Source organism: Hetaerina americana, unplaced genomic scaffold, assembly GCF_022747635.1.
Source record: "Hetaerina americana unplaced genomic scaffold, ioHetAmer1.1.p SCAF_29, whole genome shotgun sequence".
In the NCBI taxonomy this organism is placed as follows: domain Eukaryota; kingdom Metazoa; phylum Arthropoda; class Insecta; order Odonata; family Calopterygidae; genus Hetaerina; species Hetaerina americana.
In genome coordinates, this window is record NW_027286863.1 from 1,138,491 (window position 1) to 1,152,847 (window position 14,357).

The following is a 14,357-nucleotide window of genomic DNA, read 5'->3' on the forward strand; positions in this document are numbered from 1 at the left end:
TGAGTCTTCATCGAACAGGTTGTGGGAGAAAGCAAAGGTCTGGGCCTTTAAGTTCAAGCATAGAAAAATATTCGGTGGACCTACTTTTATTTAGTTTGCTTTTGGCATGTCGAGAATGAACAAGGATCACAATATCGGTATATTACGCTATCTGGATAAAATTATTGGAGAAGATTCTCGGTATCTACATCTACTTAATACGTCTACATAATAACCCGCAAACCGCCGCAAGGGCGTGTGGCGGGGGGTGTGAGGCCCGTAAAAGGGAACGAAACCAACACATGCATACAAACCAGTACCCACAGTGGCTTATACATTCATGCAAAAATCCTTTCATTTTACACGCATGCAAATACATGTACTATCATCAATGCGGTTTTTTTTCTTGTCTAAATAACGGGTGGTGTCCGCGGCGGCTTGCGGGGTATTAAGTAGATGTAGATCAAGCCAATAATGACACCTTAGGATGCAGTAAGAAATGTATCCAATCACTTGCAAGCTAGAATTTGAAAAGCAAGAAGGCGAAATTCCACTACCACATGGACATGCAACATAAAACGGTCTCCTCCCCAAGGAGACAGGTAGGGAATGTGACCCAAAGCTGCAGATAGCGGGACGGTCCCCCCCACGGAGAGAGACGTGGGACGGCAGGGGAAACTTAAAAACAAACAAAGTAAAGCAAGCAATACTGTATAGAGCAATACACTATTTAAAGGCATTCCAATGAGGTCATACGGAAAGGAAGGGTTTGGACGGCAAAACACACGAGGTTAGTGAAAGTGCATGCATTTAAGTAGAACTAATTATTCTTTAGACGCTGAGGGTGGAAATTGGAATTTTTGTTATCTATCCTCCTCGGTGCTGAAACATGCGGTCTGAATTTATTAAGTAAATTACACCTAGCATTAAATCATCTCTCTTCTAATGATTCCAACCCCAACTCAAGAGACATTTCAGCAACGCTTTTCGTTTTATCGTAATAGTTTTTAACAAAACGGGCTTCCCGGCGTTGAATCTTCTCAATATCCCGAATGGGGTCTTCTTTACTCGGATCCCATACGCTGCATGCATATTCTAAATGAGGCCTTAAAAGAGCGTGGTAAGAGCGTTCCTTGACCATGGAGTCACTTTTGCCGACAATGCGTCTAATAAATTCCAATTTTTTATATGCTTGCCCGCAGATTTTATGTGATTCCCCAAGTTAAGTCTTAAGTGAAAATAACACTTGGCTATTTTACCATATCAACTACTTCCAGGTCATCTCCAGCTAATTTGTAAGCAAATCCCGTTGATCTTTCAAAGAAATTTACCACCGAACATTTGTTAAGATTTAATGACAATTCCCATTTTGAGCACCATTTAGTAATGCAATCTAAATCCTGTGCTAGACTTGTTCGATCCTCATCCCCAGATATCTCCCGATAGATCACCGTGTCATCCGCGAACATCCCAATCTTACTTTTCACTTCGCAGTTCAAATGATTAAAAAAAATCAAGAAAAGCAACGGCCCGATTACATTTCCCTGAGGTACCCCCAAAGTCACTCGTGCGATGTCGGAACTGGGCGGACAGGGCGCTGTCAGCCGCCGCAAGAGCATGTGGCGGGGGCACCAGGGCGGGGGGTTTTAGGTCACCACCCGTAAAAAGGAACAAATACCACATTAAAAAACAACGACATGTAAAACTACACCCATAGCAGCGCACACACTAATGCAAAAATTCCTTCATCCAACACTCATGAGACATGTACAGGCTGCGGATTAGCCTCCTGTCCATCCAATCTATTCCTATTTGCTGCAAAATATTCAATAGCTTTTCCCAATTCACTCTATCAAACGCCTTTTCGAAATCTACGAAACAGACCAATACGTCCTGATTGTAATATGTATTTCTCTCGATTAATCGTCTCATGATCAGCTCCTCGCGACATATTTTTCTTGCTGACGATTTGGCTGTTTTATAGTTTCTGTTTTTAAGTTTCCCTTTCAATCCCTCGTCCCTCTCCGCGGGGGCAAATTCCTGCTACCTGCAACGTTGGGTCGCATTCCCTGCCTTTTAGAGACTCTTTGGGGGTAGAGTGTTTCGTGGTGCATGTTCATGTGGTAGTGCTGTTTCACATTCTTGCTTGTTGTGTCCTGGCTTGCGTGTTGTAGGATGGCTTTCGTGCTGCATCATGGGGTGCAGTTTTTTAGTTGTTTTGCGGTTTATGTGTTTGCATGAGTATTGGATGAAGGGATTTTTGCATGAGTGTGTGCGCTGCTGTGGGTGTAATTTTCCGTGTTGTTTTTTTTGCATGTGGTATTTTTCCTTTTTACGGTTGGTGACCTAACACCCCCCGCCACACGCCCTTGCGGCGGCTTGCGGGGTATTATGTAGATGTAGATGTAGATGTATAGTACGTGCCATTTATTTTATCTTTATTTTATGTACTACTCCATATTGTTTATCGTTAAACTCGTTCTTTTGTGATCTCTTCATTTTTTAATTTAAGCTTTTCGGTGTTTTAATGCTTCACGTTCTTCTACGTTGTTCCAAGCGGGAGTATTGATAAAATGTTCACAAATGTCAATGGAGTCAAATATTGGACTAAATATTCCCGAACTGGAAAGTTAGGAGCTATAGGTTGATGTCTGCGGACGTTAAGGATTCAGAATAAGTGAAAACGACCGTGCTCGGGAAAAATATCCTGAGTGTCCTATTAATTTGTCATAATTTTGTATAACCCTTACTTTATCGTTCTTCTTGTCGCTAGCTACTCGTCTCGTATACGCAGTGAAGCATTTTACAGTAGTATAATTAACGGTTGTGAAATTTATTTCCATAATTTGAATTTTTTAACATATTTATTGGTAACTAATAATTAAGTGACACTCAACTTTCATCTATGTAATACCGCAACCGTACCGTAATACCCCGCAAGCCGCCCTTGCGGCGGCTTGCGGGGTATTACGGGTAAACTTTGATTTTGTATGCCTGGTGCGGCATCACCATCTGCCACACACTCTAGATGCGATTTGCAGGGTATCATGTTGATGTACGAAAATCTTACTTTTTTAAACAATCCATGAGGTCATCGGATCCCATCGTTAATACTATGTATTGAGAATTGTTCGCTCTTGAGCTTATTTTCAAGTGAAATTGAACGCAGTGCAGGTATGGAATATACTTGCATTTCAATGACCCCAACGGGTTAAAATAACCCATTGTGAGACACAACTCGCACAGACTGGGCCAGAGAGGATTGTTCTCTAGCTTGCAGCTTCTAATGTGAAGCACAAAAATGAATAACTATCGAAAAATCCGTCTCGGCACAATTTACATACTTAGTCATTCGCCAAATCTTTCTCTCCGAAGTGTGCGTGGGCAAAATCCGTTACTTGTCGGATGTTGCTATTCCCGGTGCCGTAGTGATTAATATATAACCGCGATTGTTCCCCGGACTCATTGTTCGCGGATATCAAAGAGAAGGTGGTACCAATGACCTCATATCCGAGGGGATTCGGTTCGGGGAAAGGTCACAGCATGGGACGAAATCCGCAAGGCGCTTCAAATGTCACATTCAAGCCTCTCGTCCGTGATTTATATTTCTTTTCGGTGATGACTCTCGTTGGTTGAGAAAACGGAAAACTCGAGCCTAGGGGGGGAAGGGGGAAGAGAAAGGCGTGACGTGAGACGGCCGTCTTCTCTCGCCCGCTTCCCCTCGCGGATGGAACGGGGATGCTTCACTGGGAAAATGGAGTCTCTTTCGCGGAAACGACAGGCCGCGAAATTTTAGGTTCAAGGAAAAAAGCGGCGAGATGACCCGAAGGCTATTTGCTAGTCCTAAGGAGCCTTATCCAAGCGGGTTTCCTCTCATGAATTATTGTGGTGGTGGTGGTGGACCTCATTTGGAATATGCCGCAAGTATTTGGGATCCGTGGGAGAAAATTTGGCAAAAAGAATTAGATAAAGTCCAGAGAAAATCCGCTAGATTTGTTAAAAATTGTTATGATAAAAACACAAGTGTGACAGGTCTCTTAGGGGATTTAGGCTGGGAACCACTTGAAGTGCGGAGAGAACAAGCGAGGCTTAGACTTTTACAAAGGTTCAGAACAAACGAGTTTAAATATGACACTGAAGGAATTATAATGGCCCCACACTACTTAGGTAGATCAGACCACAAAGATAAACTAAGGGAGATAGATTCCAAGACAGATAGGTACAAATACTCATTCTTTCCCCGAACAATCAGTAATCATAATAGCAAGAAACCGAAGTCACTTTAGAAATATTAAAAACGTTGAATTTACAAGTCGGAACAAAATTAAACACTATAGAGATGTTAGGTATACTTTCAGGTGCATGTGTATGTTAGTTGGTAGTTTGAGTGTTTGCATGTGTGTGGGGTGTAAGTGTTCATGCATGAATGTATGCCATGTTTTTTTTTATATATGATTTTGTCGTTATTGCATGCGATTTTTTTTTATTATTTTTCTTTTCTAAATTATGGGTGGTGTCCTAGCACCCCCCGCCACACGCCCTTGCGGCGGCTTGCGGGGTATTGAGTAGATGTAGATGTAGATACATTATGTACTTGGGTAGACTGGGCCACCAGGATAGAAAAGAGAGATGGGTTACCGTCTACGACGGATTCAATCACTCCATCTTTCCTCGCGTTATACGTAATTGCAACAAACTCAGACCAACTGCACTTTCTGAAGTCAATAAGAAGAATTTCAATCTTAACTCGAGCACACGTCGACTCAATTGACGCAAGGGCGTGCATAGCAACAGCCATGCATACGCAAATATTAGTTCATGCATGTATTTGAGAAAATATTCGCTCAATAATTCGTACACATGCACACTTCCACTTGCCATTCCATAGGATCACGAGGGAGGGGGGTCACGTGTTTGTGAAGGCATTGGAGTAGATGTAGTGTTGCTGGTCACCTAACAACCCGTGCCACACGTTTTTGCGACAGCTTGCTGTGTAATTTCTAGATAGAGGGTCAGATGTACATTCCCTCTCAACTCACTTAATGGCTGACATCCTAACGTCCTATAAGTGAAGTTTTAGGTCTAATCTATCCGTTAATTGCACGTCCTACATGGTTAGAATTCTACCCCCTGGACTACCGCGATCAACGATCCATAAATATATATATATATATATATATATATATATATATATATATATATATATATATAGATATATATATATATATATATATATATATATATATATATATATATATATACATACATATATATATACATATATATGTATACATATATATATATATCCCTCCCTGGACTACAACCTTGACGTGGTGGAAGGGCTTGTGCGTTCCGATGACCCCTAGAGCTGTGCTGGCGGGAGTAATAAAAATTGCTCCTGGTAGGGTCACCCATGCCAGATAGGTCGAAGGTTAGGAGCCAGACGAAAGGTATTCCACGCAGCGTCTGTTCCTCAGTGAGGCGACTGCAATGGCGTCTGACCCCAGTGGGGCGGCCAGTAAGTGATGTTGTCACGTTAAAAACACTATTGAGGAAGGCAACGGGAAACCACCTCAATTATCATTCCCAAGAAAAATATGATGGACAATACAGAGATTTTTGGTCCTGGCAACCACGGGGATCGGCCCAATCGGCCGTGTGTCGCGCCCGGCAGCGGGGGAGGAAAGGCTTCCGCGGTCGTCATCCCACGAAACCCTTGCAAGGGAAAACCAGCAGCAGCAGGACAGAAGACGCAGGAGTAAAGACCAAATTAGTTAGAATAGGAACGTGGAATGTGGGTGTAAGGCAGGGTTGCCCATTTTCACCGTTGCTGTTCAACCTGTATGCACAGGAAATCATCAATGAGGCATGGGAAGAACTCGAGGTAGGAATGAAAGTGGGCGGGGAATTCGTAAACTCAGTTAGGTTTGCTGACGACCAAGCTTTAGTTTGTCAGTCAGCCAAGGGGTTGCAAGCATTGCTGAGTGAATTGGAAATTCATTGCGACAGGTATGGGATGAGAATCAATATTAATAAAACAAAGGTTATGTGATTTTCTAGAAAGAAAAAGGCTAAGCTCAACATTAAAGTAGGAGGGCAAAAACTAGAGCAGGTAGAACAGTTTACGTATCTCGGTATTGTTTTGGACCAACACGGTCCAAGTATTAGGGACGTAAGGAGAAGAATTGCGCTAGACAAAGAGGCTTTCACAAGGAGGATGAAGTTGATGAGAGGGACGTTGAGTAAGGATGTTAAGAAAAGACTCGTAAAAACTTTGATATGGAGCGTAGGAGTGTACGGCGCGGAAACGTGGTCATTGAAGCAGGAGGATAGACGTAGACTGGAGGCTTTTGAAATTTGGGTTTGGAGAAGAATGGAGAAGGTGAAAAGGGCAAAGAAGAAAACAAATGAGGAAGTACTTGGTATGGTGGGCGAAGAGAGGGGTTTGTTGGGAGAAATCCTATGGAGGCAGGAAAAGTGGATAAAGGGGGCGTTGACCGGCTGTGGGATGTTGAAGACTGTGATAGAGGGGAGAATGTTGGGCAAAAGAGGAAAGGGAAGGAACAGGATAGGGATGTTGGACGGGATGAAGGGAGGAAGAAAGTACTCATAGATTAAGAGGGACCTGATACAGAGTAGGATGCTGGATTTTGTGTTTTGTTAGGAGTAATAAAATGTTTGTTTGGTAGTTGTGTCCATCCAAAAACCTACCTTAACCGGTAGATTACCTTAAAATATATATATATATATATATATATATATATATATATATATATATATATATGTATGTATGTGTGTGTGTGTATGTGTATGTGTGTTTGTTTGTGTGTGTGTGTGTGGGTCGCGGTAGTCCAGTGGGTAGAGCGTTTGAATGCTGACCGGAGGGTCCCGGGTTCGATTTCCGGGCAATGCACTATGGGCACCTATAGCTCCACCCAAGCTATGTGGGTCTTAAAGTACCAGATCATCCTGGGAAATTAGAACCGGCACAGGGAAAGGAACTGGCCCCCCTGCACTGATGTGTGAATTTCACACGCCGTATAGGGCTTAGTACTGGGTGTACTTTATTCAATTCTATTTTAACAGTGACTTGCCTTCATTCCATCAACTCTTTTCCTTCCTCTAGCCCGCTTAGCCGACGTTCACCCCTCTATAACATCCTTCAATTTCCCACTGCCTTTCAATGTAACCCCCGCCCACTCTCTCTGCCTTTTTAAGATTTCCCGCCTCAACTTCCTCTCCCCCATCCTATTTTTAAACCTCAGATTTTAAGCCTTGTTCTCTGTCCCACTTATTTTTTCCATACTCCACCACACATCTCAAAATCCTCCAATTCACGCTTTTCCTAGTACCACAGAGACCAGGTTTCAGTTCATTATACGCTCTGCTCCGTAACACGTTACTAGTCCTTCTACCTAATTTATTTAATGTACTCGTCAATAATGAGATAAATATGCGAACATATCCTCAATTATTTTTTGCCATTACGCCTTATCATCCTATCAATATGCCACGTTCTAAGTTACAAAAGTGCTCGCATTTGAGTCGTCTGCATCAGGTTTCCATTTCCTGGTGTCATCACGAATACTAATATTGGATCTTCATCTTTGAACGAACATCTATCAAAAGGTTTACAGGGAAAGAATATTAGTCAATTTATCAGCGGGAATGCTCAGCTAGTTTAAAATGGAATGCGAAAGGGAAAGGTATGTCAACTTGACGTCTATTAGCGAGAGGGATTATTTTGTCATTATTATGGCCTGTCTCTCCTAGACGGCGCCTCTGTCTCCGAATGGCTGCATTTTCTAGGAGCGTGATTTGGGAGCTGGAAGAACTTTCACTCGGAAATATTCTCTTTGGTTTCCAGCCACCTTAAGCTATCCTTATTCATCAATGTGACTTTCTTTTCAATTTGCAGAATTTCTTGGGCCATTGCGCGCTGCGTTTAAGTACAATTTAATCTGCACCGCCAATCAATCGGAAAAGCATTGCACTCAACTAGAGAGCTCATGGAATTCCAGTTAATTTGTTAATTTTAGTTTCACTAAAGCTTCAAATATTGACATACTGGACACGTAGATTGATATACGTATATCACTGACGCATCTTAGGCAAAGAAGGAAAAATAATGAATTATGGTTAATCCATTGAAAGAATTACAATATTTTGAGAATACTGCCACGAACAACCAATTAGAGTATTCACAAATTTACTTTACTATCAGATTTATCCAAAATATTGACCAAGTTTGGGTGCATCCATGTATTACGTATAACTGTACATGGATTCACGGCATCAACGGCAGCACGGCAGTGAAAAATGCGTGCGTCTGCAGAGATTTTGAGCTGAGAAGTAACCGAGGTTTCAGCTATCTGGTCGAAATAGTTTACCTGAAAAATTAGACCTTAGAAATTAAACTAGAGCCACCTATAATTTTTTGCAAATGCCTTTCCTTTAGTAGAATTGGAGGTGGTGCATTGTGCACTTTCCTTGCTTCTGATGAGTGTACACATACTAGTTCATCGCATGCTATTTTTTTCCTACAGTGAGGCTCATGCATGGTGCGTGACTTTGTCGGTTCGTGTGCTGTGCGTGTCTGGTGTAGATACAGCTCCTGCTATACACCTTCTCGGTGGCTTGCAGGGTATTATGTAGATGTATATGCCATAGCAATCTCGAAATATTCTTATCGTTGAGAAATCACAATAGTAATTTATCTGACAAAAAGGCACAAAGAATTTAATACAATCTTATACCACACGGCGGAATACAAAACTGTATTCCGATATTGTCTGAAAGGTTTAATCGAATTGCAAGCGGGATTCGAATCAGCTGCTTTGGTCCATTCGATGAATTCCATCCATTATCCCAACCCCCGAACTCCGTCAGGATTGAGTGTCCACGAAGAGAGGGACGTCCCCACGAATACGCAACCAGGATTGGTGCAAGGATTGTATCGTATCTACATCCACATGAACCCACCGGTAGGCGTTGTTGTGGTGGGCGCATCCTCTCTAGGCTTGCAACATCAAAATTACGTCTTACTGCATATATTTGACCAGGTTTCGTTACATTTGCACCAAGATATCGAAGTCTTTAATTCTCTTCCTATAAAGCACTGCAAAAGCTGCCGCAAACATGTGAGAGGGGTAGTGCGCACATACACACATATAAATATATATAAACCATAAACACAGTAATCAACCCGAAGGTCGTTTTAGTAGGTAATGGTAGAGTTCACCCAGTACTAAGCCTTGTACGGCGTGTGAAAATTCACACATTTAGGGTAGGGGGGCCAGTTCCTTTCCCTGTGCCGGTTATGGTTTCCCAGGAAGACCTGATAAATATAATTATACAAACATATATATATATATATTAATATATATATTAATATATATATTAATATATATATTAATATATATTATATATATAATATAATATAAATATATATATATATATATATATATATATATATATATATATATATATATATATATATATATATATATATATATATATATATACGTACACACAAACGGAAAGTATATATATGAGAGGGTGTAGAGGAGGGTGGATTGGTTGCTGTTTAGCAGAAGGGGGTAAAAGGATTTGAGGGGAAGGCAGGAAAAGAAGGCAGAACGGAAGAAACGGGTGAGTTGGAATATATTTCTGCATATTGCCTCAAATTGTGGACCAATGCAGATGCCACAATGAAGCTGCTAAGCGTTTTTATTTTTAAAAAAATGTTCTTGAAAATATTTTTTCAAAGCAGTTGTAAGTCAGAGATAATTTTCTTAGTCAATTTAAAGGTTTCCTTTTTCCTGAGATAAGCTCTCCTTAATGTTTTGTCATTCGGTACTTAAGTACATGTCATTGACACGGGAACCAGAATCAACAGAAGGCACAAGATCTGAAGGACAAGAGAATGCTGATGCTTTTCCTACGCTTCAGGAGTGAGTCGTGGCAGGATATGATAAGGTTTCACGTCTCCTCGGCGATATTTGTCTTCTGTCCGAGACACTGTGTCCGCGGGACTCGTGAGTGCCAAGGCGTTTAAGATAAAGGAGATGCAATGGGTGAAGAGGACGTGTTGGAAGGAAGACTAAATCATTTGAAAGCAGACTGCGAGCGTTGGCGAAACGCTTCAAGCGCTCGAGCGCTCGCCACGGATTTCCCGGAAGACGCCCACCTTGGAATGCGAAGTCGTGGCTGTCCCTATCTCGATCGACATCTCTGCTCTTCGCCCGAAATCCACTACCCCATGCGACCGCCAGCGAAGAGCCTTTTATCCAAATCTATTTCCGTGCGATTGTCTTCGCCCATTTCACGCGGATAGATTCCTTGATTCGTGATTCGCTCCCGTGCGTCGTAACCTATCTGTATGAAAGACACTTTTTAAAAAATATTTGCGCTGAAAAATTACAGAATGGTCTAAAATGCAATTGCCTGTTGATTCAACACGGAATAATATGGAAGATAAATGGATAATTAAAATTTCAAAATACTGATTGTGGTTCCCAGTGAAGGAATACAAAAATATTGGAAAATTAAATCATTTTTCAAAATACGAGGGTCATCCGGAAAGTAGTACCCGTTCGTGAAATAAAGACACAAAAGTAAATATTAACAAACATAAAAAAATTTATTTGAAAGAGGATACTTTAAACTACTTCTCAACATAATCTCCAAGCAAATTAAGGCATTTGTCATAACGTGTGACAAGTTTCTGTATTCCTGCTGCATAGTCCTTCGCCGCCAGCTCATTGAGATACGCGAGGGACCCATCTTGCACAAATTTTTGCATAATGCAGATGGTGTTTAACAATTTCATGAACAATTGTTCGAGAAACATTGGGAAAATGCTCACAGATGTCATCAATTGTGACGCGCCGATCGTTCCTCACGAATTCGTCAACTGAGCTCACCAGTTGGTCTGTAATGACAGACGGTCTCTCCGAACGCTCATCGTCGTGTGTGTTCCCCCTCCCCATGTTGAAGTTGCGACACCACCGCCGAACAGACGACTCGTCCATTACATTGTCTCCATACACCTCCTTTAATTGGCGATGAATATCACATGGGCGAACGTTTCTTGCATTGAGGAATTTAATCACTGCCCTCACTTCACAACTGGCGGCGTTCTCAATTTTTTTAAACATTGTAAACAATCACAGAAACAACACAGGCAATGCTAGCGTCACGCAACTTGGCTCAGAGAAGGCAGACAAGCCACTGAAGCTATCTGACCTCGTCCAGCGGCTACTCGCGTCGTCAGCACTTCATGCGGCACGAACGGGTACTACTTTCCGGATGACCCTCGTATATGATTGGCGCTTCGCTTTTGCTTCATTACCAGGGTTACTCTTGTTTCGCCTGCTGCGCGAAAAACATGAACACAAGTTTAAGCATGCTAGGAAATAGACACTAAACTTTCCTCGAGAAAATTTAATGGTGGTCTGTCAAAAGGTGGGATTTAATGTGCAAGCAGTTAAAGTGATAAATGGAATTACAAACGCACGAAGACGACTCTTTGAGCTTCACTCGGCGTTAGCTCATTGTGCAATCAATGGCACAAAAGTTTCAGGTCTAATATAAGATTTTCTGGACCAAATAATGGGTAACCACTAAAATCAAATGGCAGCATTCGGTATTAGAAGGCGTGGTTCGACCGGGAAAGTTTTTCCCTTCCTTCGCGATCGCGATTCGCCACGGGGGGGGGGGGGGAGCGCAGGGATTACAATGAAACTGGACGGCGGGGCAGAATTTGAAAAACAAAGAATCGTGTACGCGTGCGATAGGTGTGCTCGCTCCCAGGACTATTCTAGCTCCGAATTGGCCATGTCCTAAAAGATCGTGTAATTGAACATGCAGGGATTATCCACGGAGAGAAGGTTTACTACTACAGAAGTAATTATTCAATTCAATTTTAATATCTTTTGTAAATTGGAAAGTCTCTTTTGCGGATAAACAGGGTGAAGCAGAATGATTTGACGGAGAAATTGTAATAAAATCAACCAAGATAATGCAAAAGGTTTTTATTTCCAAAAACTACATCCGATGCCATTTTTTTCATCGAAGTTTGAAAATTATTTCATCCGGGTGACGACCTTATTGAGCGATACACACGCTGAGTCGTTCTAAAGAGTTCTTGAAAACTCCTCTCGGTGTATGTTGCGTTCTTCCAGCGATGGCATCCGTGATTGCCTCCTTAAAAGATTCCAAGGTCCTTGGTCGAACTTTGTAAACCTCTGCTTTGAGATTTCTCCGAAGGAACAAATCGCATGGGCTCAAATGCGGGGAGGGAAGGAGGGTCCACGGAACATCCCCTCGTGAGGAGATCGGGCGGCCGGGAAATTGTTCTCGCAGGATTCGGTGTGAACCACGGTCGGTATGAGCGGTGCCACCATCCTGTTGAAACCGAAAGGCTTCTGTGTCATACACCATACTCTTCCATTTTGGGGAGTAAAGCGTTCTCCAGTATCATACAATAGCGGACAGAGTTCACAGTCACAGTTGAACATCGAGATTCAAAAAAGTAAGACCCGATAATACCTATGGAGGACACAGCGCCCCAAACTGTCACTTAGTGGCTATGAAGAGGTGTTGGGTGAAGTTCGCGAGGGTTGTCAGTCGCCCATTAACGAAAATGTTGCTTATTTGCTGAGCCGGAGAGGTGAAAAAGCGCTTCAGCTCTCGACCAAAGCGCCCTCATCGTAGCCACCACACTATAATTGTTCATGAAGAACGTTTCTACGATATAGCTCAGATGATCATCAGACCACTGCATGGTAATTACTAAAAATGGCGTTGTTTGCCCAGCTAACGCCACTACTCTCGCTCCGCTAATTTACCCGTGCGCTCTTCAGTATTTTTTTAAAACTAGGGAGTTCATTCTGCTGCACCCTGTATTAAAATATATTATTAGCTCCGTCGCACCACGGTAGTAGAGGTCACAAAAATGAGATCAGAGTATTCAGGGTATCATGTAGATGAATGTGTATTGTATGATGGAAGAAAGAGTATCTTCATTGTGTCTTTTAATGCCGGATTCTTTTTCTCTTTTACTGTTCGAGTGGTCTAATTTGCCGATATAATATGAGCAACTAATGATCCCCTAAATGCATTCAAGTGCCCTTCCCATTCGCTCCGCTTTTCTTTGAAGAGACTCCTATCCCAGAGCGTTATATTTTTTTCTAGTCCCCATCACACTTGCATTCTTTTCAAAACAGAACTTCACAAATCCAACCGCCTTTCTTTCGCGTTTATCTAATCCCTGAATCACTTCTTCCGATGAAGTCGCGAAAGAAGCTTCATTACGGCGTGCCCTTCGATACCGCCAGGATCAAGGCGCTCCTTGGCTTTAGCATTGTTTGGCCCATACTATTCTTATGATAGTGGGCATGTGTGCCGAGACGCACGCCTTAATTAATCCTCTAATTTGCTATGAAATGGCTCTAAAATGTTTAGTTATCGCGATGGAGGGGAAAAATGTTCCCAGTTGACTTCCTGCGAAGAAACAACCTTTTTTTGAAGACTGAAATTTGTTTTAAATGTTCTCGCCTGCTACACCATCAAGGATGTGAACCGGGTTGGCCGCATAGTATGCCAAAAGAGCGCGCCCTTGAATGCAAAATACCACCTTCCCCAAAGTGTCTCGTTTCATTTGCCCACGATCTATCCAACTAAACTGTTTACTTAAGGTGAAACTTATTCATTCTTAAGTACGAGGGTGGTCTGAAAATTTTCCGACCTAACAAAGATACAAGACATTTTTTCTGAAATTTTCTGAGGTCGGAAACTTTTCAGACCCTCGTATATATAATAATAATAATATATTAACAATTATGAAGTAAGCGCTGATCACACGTATCTTAAAGGCCTCGTCACTCACAAGTAAGGAATAGGTTCTGCAGATTTTCCTTCTTTTGTTTCCTTTCTTCCTTGTTTGTGCCGTTATGAGATTTGCTAATTGAAATTGCTGTATAGTATCCGCCGTCACTTTGTGGAAACGATTCATAATGAATAAGAATTACTTAATTTTTCCACACAATCTTTTATTTTTACGACCGGGTTTCGACGAGGATCGTCATCACCTGATGATGACGATCCTCGTCGAAACCCGGTCGTAAAAATAAAGTTTGTGCGGAAAAACTAAGTATTTCTTATTCATTAAAAATTGAAATTGCCTTTGCTAAAACCCGTTTACCTATTTCGAAGGTGTCGTGCGTTTCATTTTATTTTATTTCCCTTGCGTTTTATTTGTTTTATTTTTGCTTAATACTCTAAAAAGAAAAATTCTAAGTCAAACATTAAAATAGGACGGCAGAAACTAGAGCAGGTAGAACAGTTTACGTATCTCGGAAGTGTTTTGGACCAAT